At 33.8% G+C, this 22,058-nt stretch overlaps 1 pseudogene; it reads left to right on the top strand.

Moving 5' to 3' along the window:
* Positions 1-6,172: 6,172 nt before the first annotated feature.
* Positions 6,173-22,058, top strand: part of LOC107908008 (uncharacterized) — a 75,711-nt pseudogene continuing 59,825 nt past the window's right edge.

Here is a 22,058-nt window from a genome sequence, read left to right as displayed (position 1 = left end):
TAAAGAAAATAAAGGTTTCATCTAGTAATCCCAACCTAATGAGATTTAGCTCATGGGTTGGTCGTCAAAACTCAAATCCAAAATATCATTCAACATCGTTTCAACAAATCAATTCATGAAGAGCAATCAAGAAATAATGTAAGAACTATGGAAGGATAGCTTTCGCTTATCCAGCCTGCACTCCAGCGATACAGTGCCCTTTGGTGTCGAAGAGGGACTGCCTCTGTCTTCTTCTTCCCAACTCTGCTTAGCCGCTACCCACTATTTTTGCCTAAGGATCTCCCATTTTTTTTTGTTTTCCCCCTTTTTATGTTTCCTCATTTGGCTTTTTATAATAATTTTCCCTAAGGTAAATCCAATAGCTCATGATTTTCTTCCCCCTTTTCCAGGCAGATTTTTTTGTGCAAGTACAATTAGGCTGAAAATGGTATGTGTTGAGTGCTGACTTGGTCTTCTTCCTGGAATTGCCACGGGAAACCTTCACTCCTCTACTCCTTTCTTCATATCTTGCACCTGCCAATTACTACCAAATAAATACTTTCCGTAGACAATTAAAAGTAACAAATAATAAATTTTAAGCACCGTCCAAGCTCATTATGGAATGCTCTAAAAATGCTAAAATAATATCCTCAAATGAAACTAAGTTCACTTAAGTACAAACAATTGACCCAGTCCAAAGGCATGAATTATAACTCTTTTGAACAGTTATCAAAAACCAACTAGGTAAAATTATTAAGGCAATTTGATTAAATCGAGTAGGAGAATAATTAAGCTTAGAGTTTGATGATTTTTTGATGGAATGTAGGATTGTCTCACAACTTACACCTCCTAGTACTCCACAATGGAATGGAGTTTCTGAAAGGAGAAATCAAACATTGTTAGACATGGTTTGATCAATGATGAGTCATGTTGATCTTTTTACTTCCTTTTGGGGACATGTACTTGAAACAATTACTTTCACACTAAATCGTGTTCCATTTAAATTTAATCAAAATACACCATATGAGATGTGGACTAGGAAGTGTCCTAATATGTCTTTCATGAAGATTTGGGGTTGTGAAGCTTATGTTAAACGTTAGACTTCTATTAAGCTTGAACCCAAATCTCAAAAGTACATCTTTATGGGATATCCTAAGGAAACTAAAGGATATTATTTCTTCAATCCTACCGAGAATAAAGTGTTTGTTGCTCGGACAAGAGTCTTCCTTGAAAGAGAATTTGTCCCTAGAAAAGGAAGTGGTGAAAATAATAGAAGTTGGAGAAATTCAAAAATAACAACAGATCATTGAACCAGAGATTAAACAACAATAGGTTCCACAAGTTGTTGTGAAACAATCATTTGTTTTGGAAACACAGCTATCGCGAAGATATTTAAAAGAACACCATGTGCCTGAAAGATATGGATTTCTCATTACAACGCATGGTGATATTCTAGTTATGGAGCAATATGAGCCTAAGACTTATCAAGAAGTTGTGGCGAGCCAAGATTTTGAAAAATGCTTGAGGCCATGAGGTTTGAGATGGATTCCATGTCAAAAAACCAAGTATGGATATTGGTTGACCCACTTGAAGGGGTTAAACCCATAGGGTGCAAGTGGGTTTTCAAAAAGAAAACCGACATGGATGGTAATGTATAAACATACAAAGCGCGGTTAGTCACTAAAGGTTTTCACCAAGTTCATGGTATTAGTTATGATGAAATCTTTTCTCTTGTTGCTATGTTTAAATCCATTCGGATCTTACTTGCAATAGCTGCATTTCATTGATTATGAAATCTGGTAGATGAACGTCAAAATAGCTTTCCTTAATGGGAAACTAGAAGAGTATGTGTACATGACACAACCTAAAAGTTTTGTCGATCCAAAAGATGTTGGTAAGATGTGCAAGCTACAAATATCCATTTATGGATTAAAGCAAGCTTGTCAAAGTTAGAATCTTCATTTTAATGATGCGACCAAAGGGTTTGATTTTATCAAAAATGAAGATGAGCCTTGTGTTTTTGAGAAAATTAGTGGGAGCACTATTGTATTCTTGGTACTATTTGTAGATGACATACTTATCATAGGAAATGACATACTTACCCTATAGTCTATTAAGATTTGGTTAAGAAGTTGTTTTTCTATGAAGTACTTGGGGGTGAGGTTACATACATATTAGGAATCAAAATCTATAGATATAGATCAAGACGATTCCTAGGTCTAAGCCAAAGTACAGACATAGATTATGGATGAATCTAAGAGAGGATTTCTACCTATGGCACATGTTACATCACTTTTAAAGGAAATATGTTCTTCAACTTCACAAGAAAGAGAACGTATGAGTAAGATTCAATATGCTTTGGCTATTGGATCTATCATGTATGTCATGCTACGTACTCATCCAAATGTATCGTATGATTTAAGCATGACGAGTCTGTACCAAGTAGATCCTGGTGAAAGTCATTGGGTTGTAGTTAAAAATATCCTTAAGTAATTGAGAAGGACTAAGGATACATTCCTTATATATGGAGGTGAGGAAGAGTTGAGTGTAAAAGGTTACATGATGCTAGTTTCCAAATCGACAAGGATGGTTCACGACCGCAATCGAGTTTTGTGTTTTGCCTTAATGATGGCGCTATGAGTTGGAAAAGTTCAAAGCAAGATATAATTGTTGATTCTAAAACTGAGGCCAAGTATATTCTAGCTAGTGGGGTTACAAAAAAGGCTATTTGGATCAAGAAGTTCATATCTAAACTAGGTGTTGTACCTAGCATATCAGATGCTATAGAACTTCATTGTGACAACAAAGGAGCTATTGCGCAAGCATAGAAACCCAGATCTCACTAGCTATCTAAACATATACTTAGGCACTATCATCTCATTCGAGAAATAATTAATCGAGGAGATATGAAAATATGCAGAGTACTAACATATGACAACATCGTTGATCCACTAACATAGCCTCTGACACAATAGAAGCATGATCATCACACTAAGTCACTCGATATTAGATATATGGTTGATTGGTCTTAGTGCTAGCGGGAGATTGTTAGAGTATGCCTAAAGACCAATCATGAGATGATTGTAATCACATACTCATTTTACCTTGTTTATTAATATAATACATTTCCATTATTATTTCAGTTTCTTTTTCTGTGTATATAAATAAACTGAATTGTAATCAAAGTCTGAAGAAAATATGATTATTCTTAAAAAAGGTCCTTAGTCAAGTATTCTTGTGGGCTTGCACAACAATAATGCATTGAGACTAATGTGTAGTTGATTAATAACAAAGAATTGTCATTGACATAAGGATGTTAAAATCAATACATGAGTATGTGTTAGAGAACAACAATATTGCCATTATTGTGGGTTTGTTTCTTGGATTATTATGTAATAGTCACAATATTACTCATAGTGATAACTGTGTATATGATCCTCAGACTTGATATCATCATTGTCCCAACATCGTGAGTCATATATTTTGATACAGTCAAAATGTCTACCCTAACAGGTTGTATTATAAAAGCTGATGTTAGATATGCCATAATCCATGTAGTGGGATATGATTTGTCAAGATAGGATTTATCCGTCCTACATAATGGGAGCAATATCTTAGGCCTCTTGATGGGGTAAGACTAGAAATGCATGGCCATACTCAAATAAGTTGATATGAGATATCACACTTATTTGTTTTATTGAAGTCTGCTCAGGGAATCAAGAAATATGAGATTGGACTATACAAGTGTGAGTATTACATGACTTATGTCCAATCTAGATATTAAGGATAAAAGGATAATACATGAAAAGAGTATCATAGATAGGTTATGCCGAATCATGACTTCTTCTAACTTGGGTGACAATGATGCATTGCTAGGTGCCACTCATTGCTTGTAATGTTAGAAACATTCAAGTATTACTACCAACGTTACAAGAGTCTATAAGGTCACACCCTATAGTTGAAACGAATAGAATCCAAATGCATTTGTTTTTTTTCTAGTCGTCACATGAATTAAATTAATTGTTGAATTAATTTAAGTTGATAGTTAAATATTAAACACATTATATGTACAAAATTGTTGTACACAAATAGAGAACATAGATATAATTAATATATGAATTTGATTCATACAAAATATTAATTGTATATATTTTAATGAATTTATTAATATAAACTGTTATATTAATTAATTTTGGTCAAAATATAAAAGAAATTGAAATTAATATTTTTTTTGGAAAAAATATAATGAATATATGAATTTGATTCATACAAAATATTAATTGTATATATTTTACCGAATTTATTAATATAAACAATTATATTAATTAATTTCGTTCAAAATATAAAAGACATGAAAATTAATTTTATTTTGGAAATAATATAATTAATATATTAATTTAATTCATACAAAATATTAATTGTATATATTTTACCAAATTTATTAATATAAATAGTTATATTAAGTAATTTTGATCAAAATATAAAAGACATTGAAATTATTTTTCATTTGGAAAGAATATAATTCCTTTTTGTAACTTTCCATTTGCCTTCTCTATTAATAAGAGAATAGTCCTGATTTTCCTTTTTAATATGTGATATCAAAGAGGATAAAATGATGATAATCCCTTAGTGTGTGAAGGTTACCAAATTAATAAAATAAAGATCTAGCAACCATTTTTAATTCTGTTGAAAAAGTTCAGGAAAAAGTGGTTGTTCGTTTTTTACGTCATGGACTACATAGAGGGTGGGACGTTTTCGTTGTGGCTTGGAATTAACATCGAATCAGCAACATCCTTTCAATGTTTTCAATAAATAAGGTATATTTTCAACTCGATTTGTTCCTCGTACATGGATCCTTGGTCGTGGATCGCCAGAATAATTTTTTTTTCCGTTGCTCCACGAGGCGTATTGGCGGTCCCAACAATGGATCATTTGCTAAACTATTGGACTTACTGGACAATTATTTTGGAGTCCTTTGATTGACATACCTTTGTTCATGGATTCATATGATTAATTATTGGACGTACATTGCTAGATTATTCGATTGGGACCTGCATTTTTGTTTGGATTCTGATTGAGTAACGACATTGAGTACTAAAATTTAAATCTTAATATGACACCAAAAATTGATCCTCTAACCTCAGCATATTTTCTTCCAGGTATTTGTTTTTTTATTATTTTTAGTTAATTTCTTGAGTTGAATTTTATTTTTTTTCTAGTGTTTCTTTCTACTACTTTCATTATCGATACTCATTCCAAAGTTAAGTGTTAAAATTTTGTTCTAGCATAATACTTGTAATCTTGTAAGTTTTAATGAACTTCCCGATTGATCGACCTCAGACTCCAAAGATGTTATTACTTGAATATAACCTACACTTGGGTTGTAGACCTAGAAAGTCCCTATCAAGTTTTTGGCGCCATTGTCGAGGAAGGTAAGAATTAGATTATAAGTTTATAAATATTCTTTTTATTTACATATATATATTTGGCTGGTTCTATCATCTAATTTGTTTATGCATATTTGACATTGTGATTTTAATTATCTTCATTTAGTTAGAAAGAATTGTGAAACTTTTGTTGACAATTTGATTGAGACACCTCCACATTCACCAATCATGGATGAAATTGAAAGATCTTTTGATGAAAATGAGATTCGACAAGTGCACATCATGCGTGATTACTTGCAACCTCCTCGAAACTCAACACCTAGTTTCTTTGTTTTACCTTTGAATGCAAATAACTTTTAGTTCAAACCGAGTATGATAACTTTACTTCCTAATTTTCATGGCTTAGAGTCTGAAAGTCCTTACTTACATCTTAAAGATTTTGATGAAGTGTGTACAACCTTTAATGATCCACCTTGTGCTAATGAAATTGATAAACTTAAATTATTTCCTTTTTCTTTAAAAGATAAGGCAAAAATTTGGTTTAGAAATTTAAACCAATACCAATTAGTACTTGGTAAGAAATGAAAATTGAATTTTTAAAGAATTTTTTCCAACACAAAAGAGCAATGCTTTTAAAAGGCAGATTAAAATTTTCTTGCAAAATTCAAATGAACCATTTTTTTAATGTTGGGAATGTCTCAACGATTTGTTAAGTTTATAGGAGACATCATGGTTTTGAAAATTGGTGGACTTTAAGTTTCTTTTATGAAGTTTTAACTCCCTAAACTAAACAATTTGTTGACACAATGTATAACATTGAGTTCCTTGATAAAGAACTTGAAAAGGTATTTGACTACCTAGATCATTTGGCAGAAAATTCACAATCTTGGCATGTAGTTAACCCTTTTGAAGGTTCTATTAGATCAACTTTTACTAATGGTAAAGGAAAATATCACCTTAGTTAAGAAGATGATCTAAGTGCTAGGATGGCTAGTTTAACAAGAAAGGTTGAAGCCATGAAGCTTAGGAAAGTACAAAAAGTTAAACCAGTAAAAACTGAAGAAATTAGTGGTATTTGTGAAATGATTGGACATTCTACTGTGGAATGTCCAAACATTTCAGTTTTCAAAGAAATGTTCTATGATCAAGCAAATGTTGTGGGAACATTCAAAAAGCCCTTTCGTTCTCCAAACTCAAGCACTTACAACCCTTAATGGAGAAACCACCTTAACTTCAACTGCTAGGATAATAATTGTGCTCACTTCCCCCATCCTCCAAAACCTCCCAACACTCTGACCAGCTATCTCCGCATGTTAAAAGTTTATAGGAGACATTCCAAGACTTCGTGCAGACACAAACAAATGTCAACAATCAGACTTCACAATATATTAATGAAATCAAGAGCACACTTTCTATGCTGTCATCCTTATTGCGTATTCAAGAAGAAGGTAAGTTTCTTGCTCAACTACAACCTAATCATTCTACTCAATGTCATGTTTCTTGTCTTAAAGAAATCTAAAAAGAGGACGTTAATTCTATCGCAACTCTTCGAAGTGGGAAAGCCATTGACAAGTGCATTCTTTCCAAAGCCCAAGTGCCCCCTCTTGCTCTGCAAAGTAATGGTAAGGATGATGGTAAGCTTAAAAGGTTTGACAATCTATACAAAGAAAAAAAATGGGATTTCTACTCCTTTCCCTCAAATATTACAACCACTAAGGAATTTGAATCAAAATGCTAAAATTATAGAAATTTTCAAACAATGAAAGATTAATATTCCTTTATTGGATGTGATTAAACAAGTTCTGTCATATGCTAAGTTTTTGAAAGATATCTGCACAATTAAAAGGAAACATAATATGTAAAAGAAAGCCTTTTTAACTAAACATGTTTGTTCAATCATTGAGCATATCACTCCACGTAAATATAAAGATCCTAGTTGCCCTACAATTTCATGCATAGTGGGGAACTCCAAATAGACCGTGCTTTGCTTGATCTTGGTACTACTGTTAATCTTTTTCCTTTCTCTATTTATCATCAGTTTGGTTTAGGAGATCTTATGTCAACATTTGTCACACTTCAATTAGCTGATCGATTTGTCAAAATTCCTCAAGGGATAGTAGAAGATGTGTTGGTTCAAATTGAAAATTTTTTACTTTCCAGTTGATTTTATTATTTTGGACATGCATCCTGTGTAAGATTCTATTGTACAAATACCTGTTATTTTAGGTCATCCATTCCTTGTAACTTCTAATGCTTTGATTAATTTTAGGAATGGTATTCTAAACTTGTATTTTAGAAACATGACATTAGAATTAAATGTGTTTAATATTTGTAAGCAACCTGCTGAAGATTCTGTTATACATGTAGTAGACTTGATTGAATAGCTTGTCCATGAATAGTTCATCAATTTGAAATTATTCAATTCTTTTGCAAATTATTTAACTAAATTTGAAATTGATGATGAAACAAAAAATTCATGCATTGATTTTGTGTTAAATTCTTTTCAAACACAAGATAAGAACTTTTATTTGAAATAAAAGTTTGAAGAACAACAACTACAGATGTTTTAGTACCATCAGCTGATCAACCACCCAAGCTTGATTTGAAAAAACTACTATGTGATATGAAATATTCATTTTTCGGTGAGAACGAAACTTTTCTAGTCATAATTTCCTCAAAGCTTTCTGACACCAAGAAGGTAAGCTACTAAAATTTTTGAAAATGCATAAAAATGCATTAGGATGGACCATAACTAACATAAAAGGAATTAACCCATTGATTAGAACACATAACATTTATTTAAAGGAAAATTCTAAACCCTCTAAAAAATACAATGAAGGTTTAATCCTAATATGAAAGAAGTGGTGAGAAATAAAGTTATTAAACTATTGGATGGAATCATTTACCCTATATCTAACAGCAAATGTGTAATGCTAGTGATTACATTGTTGATGCTGTGTTAGGACAAAGGAAAGATAAGAAACCATATGTCATTTATTAGGCAAGTAAAACTTTAAATAGTTATCAAATGAATTATTCTACTACTGAAAAAGAATTACTTGCATTAGTTTTTGCATTGAAAAATATTAATATATTACCTTGTTGGATAATCTATTGTTGTCTTTAGTGATCATGCAACTTTAAAATATTTTCTCTCCAAAAAGGATGCCAAACCCAAGTTGAATAAGTGGATTCTTCTTCTTCAAGAATTCGACATCACCATTCGAGATAATAAAGGAGTAGAAAATGTTGTAGCTGACCATTTGTCAAGACTTTTTTGTAATGAATCTTTTGAAACATCCCCAATTAATGATAGTTTTCTTGATGAACAACATCTAAATATCTTTGTTATATCGTGGCTTGTGACATTGCTAATTTTCTTTCCATAGGAAAAATTCCTTCTCAGTGGAGTTTACAAGATAAAAGGAAATTCTTTTCTAAAGTAAAAAAGAAAATTATTGGGATAATCTGCATTTGTTCAAATACTGCTCTGATCAAATTTTTTGAAGGTGCATACTTGACAATGAGATACATGGTGTAATTAGTTTTTTCATTCTGAGGTATGTGGTGGTCATTTTTCATCCAAGAAAATTGCTGCAAAAATTTTACAATGTGGATTTTATTGGCCAACCTTATTTAATGATGCTTATAATTTTTTCAAATCATGTGAAAATTTCCAAAAATATTGATCCATTTCAAAACAAAACATGATGCCTTTGAATCAAATTTTGGTGATTGAATTTTTTTATTGTTGAGGTATTCACTTCATGAGACCTTTTCCATCTTCGTTTGGTTGCAATAGATTATGTTTCAAAATGGATAGAGGCAATTCCATGTCAAAATAATGATCACAAAGCAATTATTAATTTTTTTAAAGAAAATATTTTAAGTCGATTTGGGATTCCTCAATCTATTATAAGTGATAGGGGCACACATTTTGCAACAAAATTTTTGAACCATTAATGAAGAAATATACCATTACACACAAAGTTGCAATCCCTTATCATCCTTAGACAAATGGACATGCAAAACATGCAGATAGGGGGATTAAGAATATTTTGGAAAAAAATGGTTAATCCAAATCGTAAAGATTGGCTTGTAAGACTTAATCATGCATTATGGGCTTACCGAACTGCTTTCAGAACATCATTGGGCATGTCTCCTTATCGATAAGTTTATGGAAAACCTTGTGATTTACCTGTGGAACCTGAAATAAGGCATATTGGGCAACTAAAATGAACTTGAAGAAAGTTGAAAATTAATGACCTTGAAGAAATTAGAAATGATGCTTATAAGAATTCAAAAATAAATAAAGAAAGAACCAAAGCTTTTCATGACAAGATGGTGTTAAAAAGGACATTTTATATTGGAAAAAAGGTTTTGCTCTATAACTCCTAACTTCACTTATTTCCTGGAAACTGAAGGTCATGGTTGAGTGATCCACTTCTTATAAAGCATGTATACCCTCATGGGGCCATCGACATTGAGAATTTAAAAAACGATAATGTATTCAAGGTAAATGGACAAAAACTCAAATTATTCCTAGAAAATCAATTTGCTCAAGATGAAATTCTTTGTCTTTCTGATCCTTGTTACGAGAATATTTAGGTGTAAATATATATTTTACTAATTAGGAGTTCATATTATTATAAATATTACTATCATTGTTATTGTTACTATTTATTTCAATTCTTTATTTTTTTACCTTGGTTAAATGTAGATAACGGTACTCCGTGACTTTACAGTCGGTCCTATCAACTACCCATAAAAATGATACTGTATATTCTTACTTTTAAATTTTCTCCAATTTAAAACCTTTTACTCTTCTCTCCTATCTCGTTTTCTTTGTTCCAAGGTACTCTAATCTTTTTCTCAAGCCTTCTTTGTTTTCAAAAGAGATAACGTTGTTTCAGAGTTGCACAAATGATTTTATTGTCTCCGCAGAAATATGTTAGGGAAACTTTACAAGGTTAGGTGCAAAAGATTAAGGATGCTCATACATAAGGGAATGCCTACAGACATACGAGTGACCATCGAAGGAAAGGTATGATTTGAGGAATATCCTCATTTTTTACATTTACCTAGTGCAGGTAGGAGCAGTTATGCAAGAAAACGAATAGCAAAACGCCTTGGAGTGATTTGTCACAAGTTTGTTAGATGGACCTGTAATGGTCAATTTCAATCTATTGGGATGAAATCTATAAATCGAAAAGATAAGATAAAATTCATTAAGGACAAATTGTGTAAGGATAATTTTAGAAATATTCAAATTTCTCTTGAGACCCATCTTAGTGGAGTTGTGCAAAAAGAACTTGTTTATTTATGGTCTCAGTTCCAATATGAATGGAATCATCTTGGGAATCTAACATTAAAAGACCTTGTTTTCAAGTTTGTGTAACGCTTTAAAATTTGAATACCTAATTTGTTAAATTTTGTCATAAGTAAGTATTTGTTTTAGTGGTTAAGAGCCTTGATTGTGTGTTGGAGGTCATGGGTTCAAATCACTTTTTTGGGAAAATTTAGTTATTTTTATTCCTAGCCTTATCTCTATTTATTCAGCTTTAATATTATTTTCGTTCAACTTGTGATAGAATGAGTTTGTTGGTTTAGAGGTGAGGTTTTAGCTTATCCCTTGGCCTTGTGTTCAAATCATAGCGTGAGCGAATTGACAATATTTTTGCTATTTCCGTTTGAGCTGACCATGTAGTTGTTGTGGTCTAATCGAATTCTGTCTGTGGGGAAAATCTAATAAATTATCAGAATATTTAGTTAGTTTGGGATTGTGATTTTTTTAAAAGTATTATTAATTTAATTTTTTCCCAAATTCCTCCTACTCTCACGTTTCCCCATTTGTTTTTTTTCATGTTTTGTTCTCTTTCTTTTAATTTGTTTATTTTTTCATTCTTGCATTCCTTCCTTCATTTTTGCTATCTTCTTAAATCTGTTCTTGATCCTATTGCTTTGTTTGGTTGGTTTCAATCCTTAGGGGTAAGGTTTCATTGTTTCCTACTCTGTTCTTTAGTTGAGATTGTTTGTTGGCATTTGAGGATTTTGAAATTTTGAGGTTGTGGTGCTAAAATCTATATTTTGTGTTATCTAATTAAATCAATACATTTTAGGGAAAGATCGAGAGGCATATGGTGTTCCTCCAGCGACTTAAGCTTGATGTAGTTACTGTTTGTTTAACGGTAAGTGTACAAATGTGTTTTCTGGGGTCAAATGAGGTCGCTTGTGATAAATTCTTGATTAAGGTTTACGAATCTTTACTAAAATTGGTTGTGTTAGCTGTCAATATAGGTGTGGGATTACTTCTTTTTGGAGTTGTCGTCAGGAAATATTCAAGTGTATAACTAGAACCCAAGAAAATAATGAATGAAGAAATCTAAAATTTGGGACTGTTGACGCCACACGTCCGTGTGCTAGACCATGTGAGCCACATTGTCTGGGCCAACTAGGTCGCATGGGCCACACGGGTGTGTGTGAGACTATGTCCCAGACGGTGTGGGCCCAAAATTTTAAATTATTTTCTAGGGTCGTACACGAGTCGAATGTGGGCCTCCTGTAGGGTTCGTATGATATAGATTAGACTATAAATCATGATTTATGATTTTTTGTTGCGTTAAATACGATTTATGTTCGCATGAGTAATAATTTATATGTTAAGTATGATCTTTATTATGGTAAATATGGTCTAAATCTGTTATTAAAAGACATGTATGTCATATACATTTATGATATCTGTTAGTTCTGCATGTGTATTGGGGTGGGAAATGTCTTTGTGGAGGAGGTTTGGGCAGTTTAATCTATCTGTCATATCTGGTGGCTCAGCCACATATATTTCTGTTACTGGCAAATTATTGCCTAATGATCTAGACTACAAATGTTCTAAAAAGTGACATACAATTATTAAGTGGTGTGTAGGATTGGATGGGTATTTAATACCCTATACAGTGGGTAAGGATGGTCACAGATGGTATGTAGCGGATGGGGTAGGATTATAAATTTGTATTTGGTATGTTTTGATTTCATTTCTGTATATGAAATATGTCTAACTGAAATTCGAAAGAATGTCTAAAATCGTAACTGATATGTTTTTGATATGTTTTAAGTTACACATTGAGCTTGTAAGCTCATTCTCTGTTTGTTTGATTCTCAGGTAATCCTTAGACATAGGGTAGTTCGGTGCAATACGAGCTCAGTTAAACACTTTTATTTGTGTTAATTAAAAATCTAGTTAGTTCTGTTTTGGTATTGTTGGACTATTTTGAACATTTTGGACTGTTTTTTTAGACTTCTATTCACTATTTTAAATCTTTTATCGTTTTTAAGTGAAAACTTCACTATAAGCAAAACGCTGGATTTTTAAAATATATATCGTGTTTTCCGAACTGAATTTAATTAAAAGTTTCACTGCAAATAAGAACATTTTGTAAATATAAATTTAGTCGACAGAATTAACAAATTAAATCAGAAAGATATTTTAACTAAAAATAAATTGGAGCTGTTTTCATCACAAGTTTTCCATATTTCTACAAGCCCTAATGAATTCTGAATTTCAAAGTGTGTCATGGTAGCTTCTCAAGATTTGGTCGTAACGTCTAGGCTGGGTTTGGGGTGTTACATTTGGTGGTATCAGAGTCAGGTCTCTGGCACTGATCCTATAAGTTTTTCTACCTTAGCTAAACTTTTAGTTTATAAAAACAATATGATATTAGAATCAATATGCGATAATTAGAGACTATAACAACTTTGTAAACTCTTCTGATAAAAATCTGGACATAAAATATTCAATAATAAACTTCAAAACTGTCACATAAAATTCTGGTAATGTAGATAACATACAGTAAGTGCTCGTGGACGAGGCACCCGAGGGTGCGGCGGGCGCCAAAAAGGAGTTGGAGCTGATCCGTCCTCGATGGGCAGTATGCCTAATCTAGATACGAGCGAGACTATGGGTACGCCTATTACTGAGATAGGGTCTCAAATTTAGATGATTGGGGACAACGCATTGTCCCAAGCCATGTTAAGAGTTCTTGAGAGGATCATTGGGACCCATTCTAGATCTGGGAGCTAAGGGTCGGTAATTGAACGACTCTGGTCCAATGGAGTAAGGGTATTCAGGGGCATCACTAGAGTTGCCTTGACTGTGGCTGAGTATTGGTTGGTGACCATAGAAAGGATTATGAATGACATAGACTGTACTCCTAAGCAGAAATTAAAGGGTGCAATGTCCTTGCTTCACGATGAAGCTTACCAGTGGTGGCTGACCATTGAGGAGGGTACTCAACCTAAAAGGATTACTTGGGATGATTTTTGGAACGCCTTCTAGAACAAGTATATGGGGGCAAGTTATGTGGATGCCAGTAGATGCGAGTTTGTGGGGCTAATTCATAGGACTATGGCTGAATTGAGGTCAAATTTTTTAGGTTGAGTGACTAACTACGATAAGAGTATTCGGTTTGTGGAGGGCTTGCATTATGACATTAAAGTATTGGTGGCTCCTCAGAGGGAGTGAGTCTTCGAAACTCTGGTAGAGAAGGCTAAGATTACTAAGGACATAAAGTGCGCGGAGCACGAAAAGAGAGAAAAAGAGTGTCCACAGTAGGAATAACAAGGATTTGGGTCCTTCTAGCTCTTTTCAGTGGCCTAAGAAATGGGCCAAATTTGATAGGCCTCCATGAGTTGAGGTACCGATTGCAGCTACTGGGATTCAATTATGTGGGGACTGTGGTAGGTGCCATCCAGACGAATGTTGGAGGAGGTTGGGAGCTTGTCTGTGATGCGGGTCTTTGGAGCACTGCATTAGGGATTTTTCGCTCCATTTTGATTAGGTGCAAGCTCCAAATCTGGGTTTGGTTCAGCCTCAGAACGCAGTTCAGCAACCACCTAGGAGTCGTGGTAGGCTAGAGGTGGTAATGGTTTAGGTAGGGGTTAGAGAGCACCGAGCAAAGGTGTAAATGTGGCATGGTGCCACAAGGACAGAAACGCCGCTTATGTGATAGTTGGTACGTTCTTTATTAATTATGTTCTATATTTTTGCACTGATAGATATTGGCTCAACACACTATTATATATCTAGTTCTATTTTTGTAAATTTTGGAATTCCAATTGAGAGTACTTTTGGTGAGGTTTCTGTAATTATTTCACTCGGTCAGTCGGTATGGGTAACAAGATTTATGGAGGTGTTCGTTGGAGATACATCATGTTGTGTTTCTAGCTAATCTGATGGAGTTACTATTTAGAGAGTTTGATTTGATAATGGGAGTGGATTGACTCGTGGAGTATCGAGTTAGCTGAAAATATGCTACTAAGAGAGTAACTTTGATATCTGAGCATGATATGGAGATTATCATGATCTTCGAGTATTGAGATTACCTCTCCAATGTAATCTCCACTTTTGCAGTCGAAAAGTTAGTCTGGAAAGGGTGTGAGTAAATTTTGACTTATCTGTAAGATTTAAGTTTCGTGGAATCTTCTAGTGGGGATATTCAGACAGTTAGAGAATTTTTGGATACATTTCCCAAGAAATTATCGGGGTTACTTTCGGATAGGAAGGTTGGGCACGGTACTGAGATTTTGCGAAGTACAACTCCAGTGTTTATTGCTACCTACCGCATGGCACCAAAAGAGCTTATAGAATTGAAAGATTATCATCAAGAACTTCTCGATCGAGGGTTCATCAGACCTAGTGTGTCTTCGTCGGGAGCACCAGTCCTGTTTATGAAAAAGAAATATGGTACTATGAGGATGTGTGTGGACTACTGTCGCATGCAAAATGATGTGCGAATTGTGCGAGTATATATATCGGTTCAAGTAATAAAGTGATGAGTGAGTATCGTTCCCACAAGGATCAGATTGAGGATCAAAATTGTTCTAGTTATTGTAATATGGTTAATGATATGGCAAGACTGATGAATAAGATGCTTTGGTAAATTAAGGTAAGTATGCAGTGATAATTCAAAGGAATGATAATGTATACAATAGATGGAAATGATGAATTATTGGAAATGCTATGGAAAAAGTGGGAGCATAAATGTAATGGTAATATTGAGAGTGACTATCCGAATAGATTGTAAACAAAGAAATAAACAACTAAAGATGTTGTGCCAAAGATACTACGACAAAGAATAAGGTAGAGTGATGTTGATTCGGAAGGTCGGGATTACCCAGAATCGACCCTTACAGTTAATAATGCCTTGGCAAAGTCATATCTACTTTACTGCACAAAAGAGTTCTAAAATGGTTTGCCTCTCACGACAGAAAAATCTCAAGTACAAGTGTCTATCGAATACTTGCTCATTTCATTTAATTATAATCCAACCAATCCAACCCTTTCGGAATTAGAATCAGTTTATAAGTATGTGAATAGTCTTCTATGTCTAGATATCATTTGCATTGTAATTAAGAAATAAGAATAATCAAATGAAATAGTGAAGTGTATTAGGTATATACTACATCCATAAAATCAGTTTAAGATTTCATCGAAAGTAATCCCAACCCTATGAGATTTAACTCATGAGTTGGGAAATAAAATTCAAAACAAAAATATTATCTAACATTGTGTTCAACTACTTCAATTCAATCTTTCAAAGGAACACTAATGGAAATAACAGAAGAACTTTGGGAAACAACTTTCGCTTGCCCAGTCCACACTTCAGCAGCACAGTGTCCTGTGATGGCTAAGAAATAATGCTTGTGACTTCCTTTCCTTTGCACAGCTTAACCTTTATTCACACTTAAGGATCTCTCCCACTTTTATTTTTTCACTTTTTTTGTTCCTTCGTTTAGGATTTCTTCCTTTGGCTTTTATAGATAGATTAGACTAGAGTCGGCTAACAGCTCATGATTATCTTCTCCTCTTTTAGGGGGATTTATCTGGTACAAGTTTGAATTTAAACTGGGACTGCTGTGCAAAAAATTGTTGATTTGGTCTTCCCGATATTGCCACGACATCTGTGCTGGCAAACTATCTACACTTTGCCTTAACAAAACTTTACTCCTTTATTTCCTTGTTCCAAAACCTGTTCGTGCCACGCAAAAAGCTGCACCGCAAGTGATTAAAATAACCTAATTCCAACACAGTCCAAGTTCTAATGCAATATTAAAAATGCTAACTAAAATGCCCTAAAATGCAACAAAATGTACTTAAGTACAAGAAATTAGCTAGGTCTAAAGGCATGAAATATAACTCTTTTCAAGAGTTATCACACCCCCAAACCTAAGTTATTGCTTGTCCTCAATCAAAATACACCTAAATGCATAATTGCACCTATTTTGCCTTGGCCAAAAAAAAAAAACCTTCTTGTACTAGCTATTCGAAAAACCATTTAATCTCCATTCTCAGCAATATTCTCTTATCCTAAAATTTATTCGAATGTCAAAGGTTTGTTTAGCAAAGGTAGTGCAAAAATTTCTCCATAAAAACAAAATTTCCTAAGTACTTATGCATTCTTTCTTTCTTTCTATAGCAAATATCTTTTTATTCACTTAGTTCATTCGTTACCTAAACAGAAGTCACTTGCTTTATGCCCATATCATAATATATTATTCCCACTTTCATATATTTATTCTCCTTTTTTCTGTTCTTTCTTTTTGTTTTCTTATTCCTTTTTTTTAATGGAAACCATATTAGTGGATTTAGTCATGTCACAAAACTGTTTTTGACTTGACAATCACGATGAAGCATACACCAAATTGACGAGTACCTCATCATGTCACAATTTAAACCAAAAGTAACTCATGAAGCTAAGCCGTATGAACTTACTTGGACTAAATTGTAGTAGTTGCAGAAATTAAGGGACTATTCCGTAATTTTTCCTTTTCCACAAGTATCTACAGGATCTTGATCTAAAATATAAAATTCCACAATTATTAGCTTAAATTTCACATTCCAATCCATTTTAAAATTAATACCCTTTTTTCAAATTTCCAAAATTACCCTAAAATTTTATAATTTTTTCAATTTAGTCCCTTAACTCAAAATTCATCAAATTAACCATTTTTCTCAAGTCAATATTCCATTCAAATTTTGATATTTTCACGATTTAATCCTAAAATCAAAATCTAACAAAAATCTCTTTACAAATTCATCAAAAAATACAACCAAAGCTCCAAATACATGGTATTCATAAAAAACATTCAAGATTCATCAATGGAAACTTTTAAAATTTTTAACAGAATCAAAAACAAAGGTATGGGATAGCTGGACTTAGTTGCAATGATCTTAAAAACATAAAAATTACAAGAAACAGTTAAGGGAATCACTCACATGCAAAGAGTATAGTTGGGTCGATTCTCCTAGCTTAGAAAACCATGAACATTCGGTTATCAAGAAGAAAAAATGAAGAAGAAAACTAATTTATTCCAATTGTTTTATTTTAATTTTAAGCTAATTACCATTTTACCATTAAAATCACATTATTTTATCATTTTCTTTTGTTTAGCTGTCCAACTAAGTTAGTTAGGATCAATTTACCACTTAAGTCCTTCCTCATTTAACTTTCAAGCTATTTAATTAACTAAATGTAATAATTACCAAGTTTTGCACCTTTTACAAATTAATATTTTTTCTTTAAATAGCTAAGTAAACGTTAATATTTCTTAATAAAATTTTAATAAAACTCTAATGACTTCATAAATATTCTAAAAATAATATTTATGAGTCGAAACAATGGAATTTGTGGTCCCAAAACCACTGTTCCGTCACCACTAAAAATCGAGCTGTTACAAGTTGTGTATAATGTGTTTGTTTTTGTTATATTAATAATTCAATTATAATTAACTATGAGTACATTAAGTATTCAAAGAGGAGTTGAAAAACTCCTCAAAAGGTACCTAACTAAGTGGCTCTAACCGAGTACATTTTATGAAATGCAAGATATGTAACACCTCAAACCTAGCTTAGGAGTTATGGCCGAATCTGGCGGTGTCACGTTGAGGTGTTTAGCGTAAAACTTATTATCGTTGAAATCTTTAAAATCAATTAATCATTTTGTTATTAAACGGTGATTCCAAAACGGGTTGTTCATTTCCAAGTGTGCATCATTAAAAGCTAATCACTTTTAAAACGTTATAAATTTTCCAAAATCTCATTTATAACTTTAAAGAGGCATTTTTACATAAAAATACTCAAATTCAGTTACTTATAAATCAAAGGCTAAAAATGAAAGCTGGTGCGGTTGTGTGGCCATCACCGAGTCCCTCGTAGCACCAACCCGCCTACAACTGGGGATTACCTGTACAGTTAAACAGAGGGGTGAGTTTACGAGAACTCAGTGTGTAACACCCTAACAAGCAAATAGTCAATTAAACAGTAGATAAATACAGTTTGAGCCTAAGCCCGATACAGTAAAAGTCCAGCTCAGTGTGGGCCTAATCCCTTTCCTGTAACAGTAAACGATTGGGCTTGAGCCCATCACAATGACAGTAATCAGTTGGGCCTTTGCCCAATTTTAGTAATAGTATCAGTGGGGCCTTGGCCCATTACAGTAACAGATATCAGTCATGCAGTGAACAATATGTAATATCATTAATCGATGCAGTAACAGTACAAAATCATTAATCAATGCAAATATGCACCTAGAAATCCTATCGAATCCAACCTTTACACACCACTCCGTCCCGCCAAACACACCATGTGGGGATAAAATCGACCCACCCAGCCAAACACACTAAGATTAGCACTGGTTGCGGTACTAAACAGTATTGCAGTAAAGCAGCCAGTAAAATAAAAGGCATATAGCCAGTCCACAGTCATCTTGGGCAACTCGTGCAACCTTATCAGTACGGTACACTTCCACCAAATATAACAACCCATCCCCATGCAATATATCGTGACATAATATCATACGTGTATGCAAAGTGTCATGCTCAATCATAGACATATATATCATAGAGCAAATCAGTCATACATAACATAAGGCCATAATAGTCATTTCATCTCCTAGGGGTATAACAGTCATTTTACCCTATGCGGGTATTTCGGTTATTTTATCCAATTGGGGTTTTTCAGCCATTTTACCCTATGGGTGTATTTTGGTCTAGATATCGACCTCTCAAAAGGTCCGCAATCCCCTCGAACGACTCAGGTAACTTAAATGGTCATAACAGTGTAAATGGGCCCAATGCCCATTACTCGACCCAAGTGAGCGCGACGCTCGGGCGGCCTGTTCAGCCTAGATTTTGCCACGGCTATGAGATCGACATAGACCAGTCCAGTACTTACCACAATTCTTGGATTTCATTCGTGTGGGGCCCATAAGCCAATTGAGCCCACACGACCCATTTTGGCCCAACGTTGCCCATTACGGCCTAAGCCCATAAAAATGCTTGTAGAGGCCTCTATATTCTATCGCCCATGTTTTGTGGGTTGGGCTTACCACATGAGCGATCACATGCTCGTGTGGTCTCAAATGCCGTATTTTTGGTTTTTCAGCTTTTGTCATTCTATGATTGCAATGGGGTGTTTACACACTTGTTTACGAGAAGATGCGGAGACAATCCTTGAATACTTCTGAACCTATGTTCACCTGTAACACTCAGTTAATCACATATCAATTGAATTTAAAAATAATCATATTCATTACACATAACGTCTTGATTGACAATCAATTACCTTGATTGAACAACCGAATCTGTAAGCACTTCACTCACCGAAACAACGTTGGTCACTAGATCTCGGGGTTATTATGTGTAATCTAGTTGAACCCCTTAATATCAATTATCTATTAAAACAATTTAAGTCAAAACGAACACCAACTTACCGAAAGTATAAAACCGTAGAATAAGAATTGTTTACAAAATCGACAGAGAGCAAGGAAAAAGTCAGCACAAAGAGGGTAGAAAAAAAGAGCAAATCAGCAAGAAGGGAGGAGAATGGTTTAAGAGATGAAGAGGTTTCGGTAGAGGGTAAAGAAAGAAAGAATGGAAAAAGAGAAAAGATAGATTAGCCACCAGTAGAATTACTTGGAAAAGAAAGAAAAAGAGACAATTGAGAGAGGAAATATTTGGCCAAAGAGAGGTTGCCAACACCAAACAAAAAAAGAGACAGAAGAATATGCAAAAGCCCCTTACCACATCGGCATTCAAGCAAAAAGAGTGAGAACACCATACAAAACCGAAATGAAAGTTTACCAAAAATGAGCAATCTCCCCTCTGGCCGAATTTTCCTGGGTACAAAGTCCAATTTCGCCACACCTCTCCTCTCCCCTCACTTCCCTTGATTTTCTGCTAAAATCTCTCCTCTTATCCCTCCTTGAATCCCTCCACCGATTTCTCCTCAACTCCTCCAACAACTCCATTCAAATTCCATTCAAACTCTGCTTAGCTGTGTTTCAGTCCAACTCCACTTCCTACACAGCTCAAGCAGCAAAATAAATACTCCATTGCACAACCCAGGACTTGAACTTCAGAACTCACAGGTACACCACACACCACCTTGCCACTAGACCACAAGCTCTTTTTGTGTCATAAAACAAACACTATTATTTATAAGGCCTATATGCCAATGTCCAGATTCATTTAAAAGCAAAACTAAAAATTCTTCAAAAGCCAAGACTTGAACCCAATCTTCTCAAACACTCCCATACACACCCAAATCACTTAGCCATTAAAGCAAACAAGCAATTTGTGTCACTTCCTTGCACAACTAAATATTTATGTGCAATCTCCTAACTGTTCCCTTGTTCAAAACCTATTTATTCTAGGCCCAAAATTTGGGGTCTTACAAGGTATATGATGTAATTATTACTATGATAATAATGTATGTGTAGATCTTATCCACATGATATGTGATGCATGGCTTATGTGATACGTTTGATGATTTAAACATGTCATATCTGCAAATGAGTATGTTAATATTGAGATCATGATCTAATGTGAAAAGCATGTTAAACATGTTAAAGTGATTACTAAATGATATGTGATTATATGAGCATGTCTACATGCCTAGGAATAAAAGTGATTCATATGTGTTAAAAAGTAAAATTTCCGTATCACATGCACGGGATAGGATTTTATTAAAGGAGGAAGTAAGTGGAAGTTTATTTGCAAATCAGTGGTGGCTTGTCCACAAAATCTTTAAGTGGCAGTATATTTGCATGTCAGTGGTGGCTTGTCCATAAAATGTTTCTGTGGTAATACATCTGCATATCTGTGGTGGCTTGTCCACAAAGTATTATCAATGGCAGATTATCTACAAATTAGTGGTGGCTTGTCCACAAATGGTGTTTAGGTTGGACAAGTTCTGGGGAACTCAATATTGGTGTGTAAAGAAGATAGGTTGGAAATTTTATAAAATGTGGATCATTTCTAAAGTATACACTGACATGATTCATGAATAATTATCATTGTTAAATTTATGAATATTATGATAATCGGTATGTCGAGATTGATAGTTTGATAAGTATATAATTTTATTGGTGTTAATCTCACATTGGGCTTGAAAGCTCACCCATGTTACTTATGTGCTTAAGATAATCATTGTGCTTAGGGCTCGAATGTGGTCATCGATGATGCTTTCAAAAATGGTTTTTAGAATAACTATGAACTGTTATTTATGGTTTGGATTTTTAAGGACTTTATTTCTATTTGGGACTTTTTATGTTAAATTACGATACTGTGGCATGGGATTTTAAACCTTGGACATTTGGACATTATGCATGGATTATATTTATGGATTAAATAAATTGGACT

Source organism: Gossypium hirsutum, chromosome D02 (assembly GCF_007990345.1).
Source record: "Gossypium hirsutum isolate 1008001.06 chromosome D02, Gossypium_hirsutum_v2.1, whole genome shotgun sequence".
Lineage (NCBI taxonomy): Eukaryota > Viridiplantae > Streptophyta > Magnoliopsida > Malvales > Malvaceae > Gossypium > Gossypium hirsutum.
The sequence above is the reverse complement of the archived record's forward strand: the minus strand, read 5'-3'. Positions and strand labels throughout refer to the sequence as shown.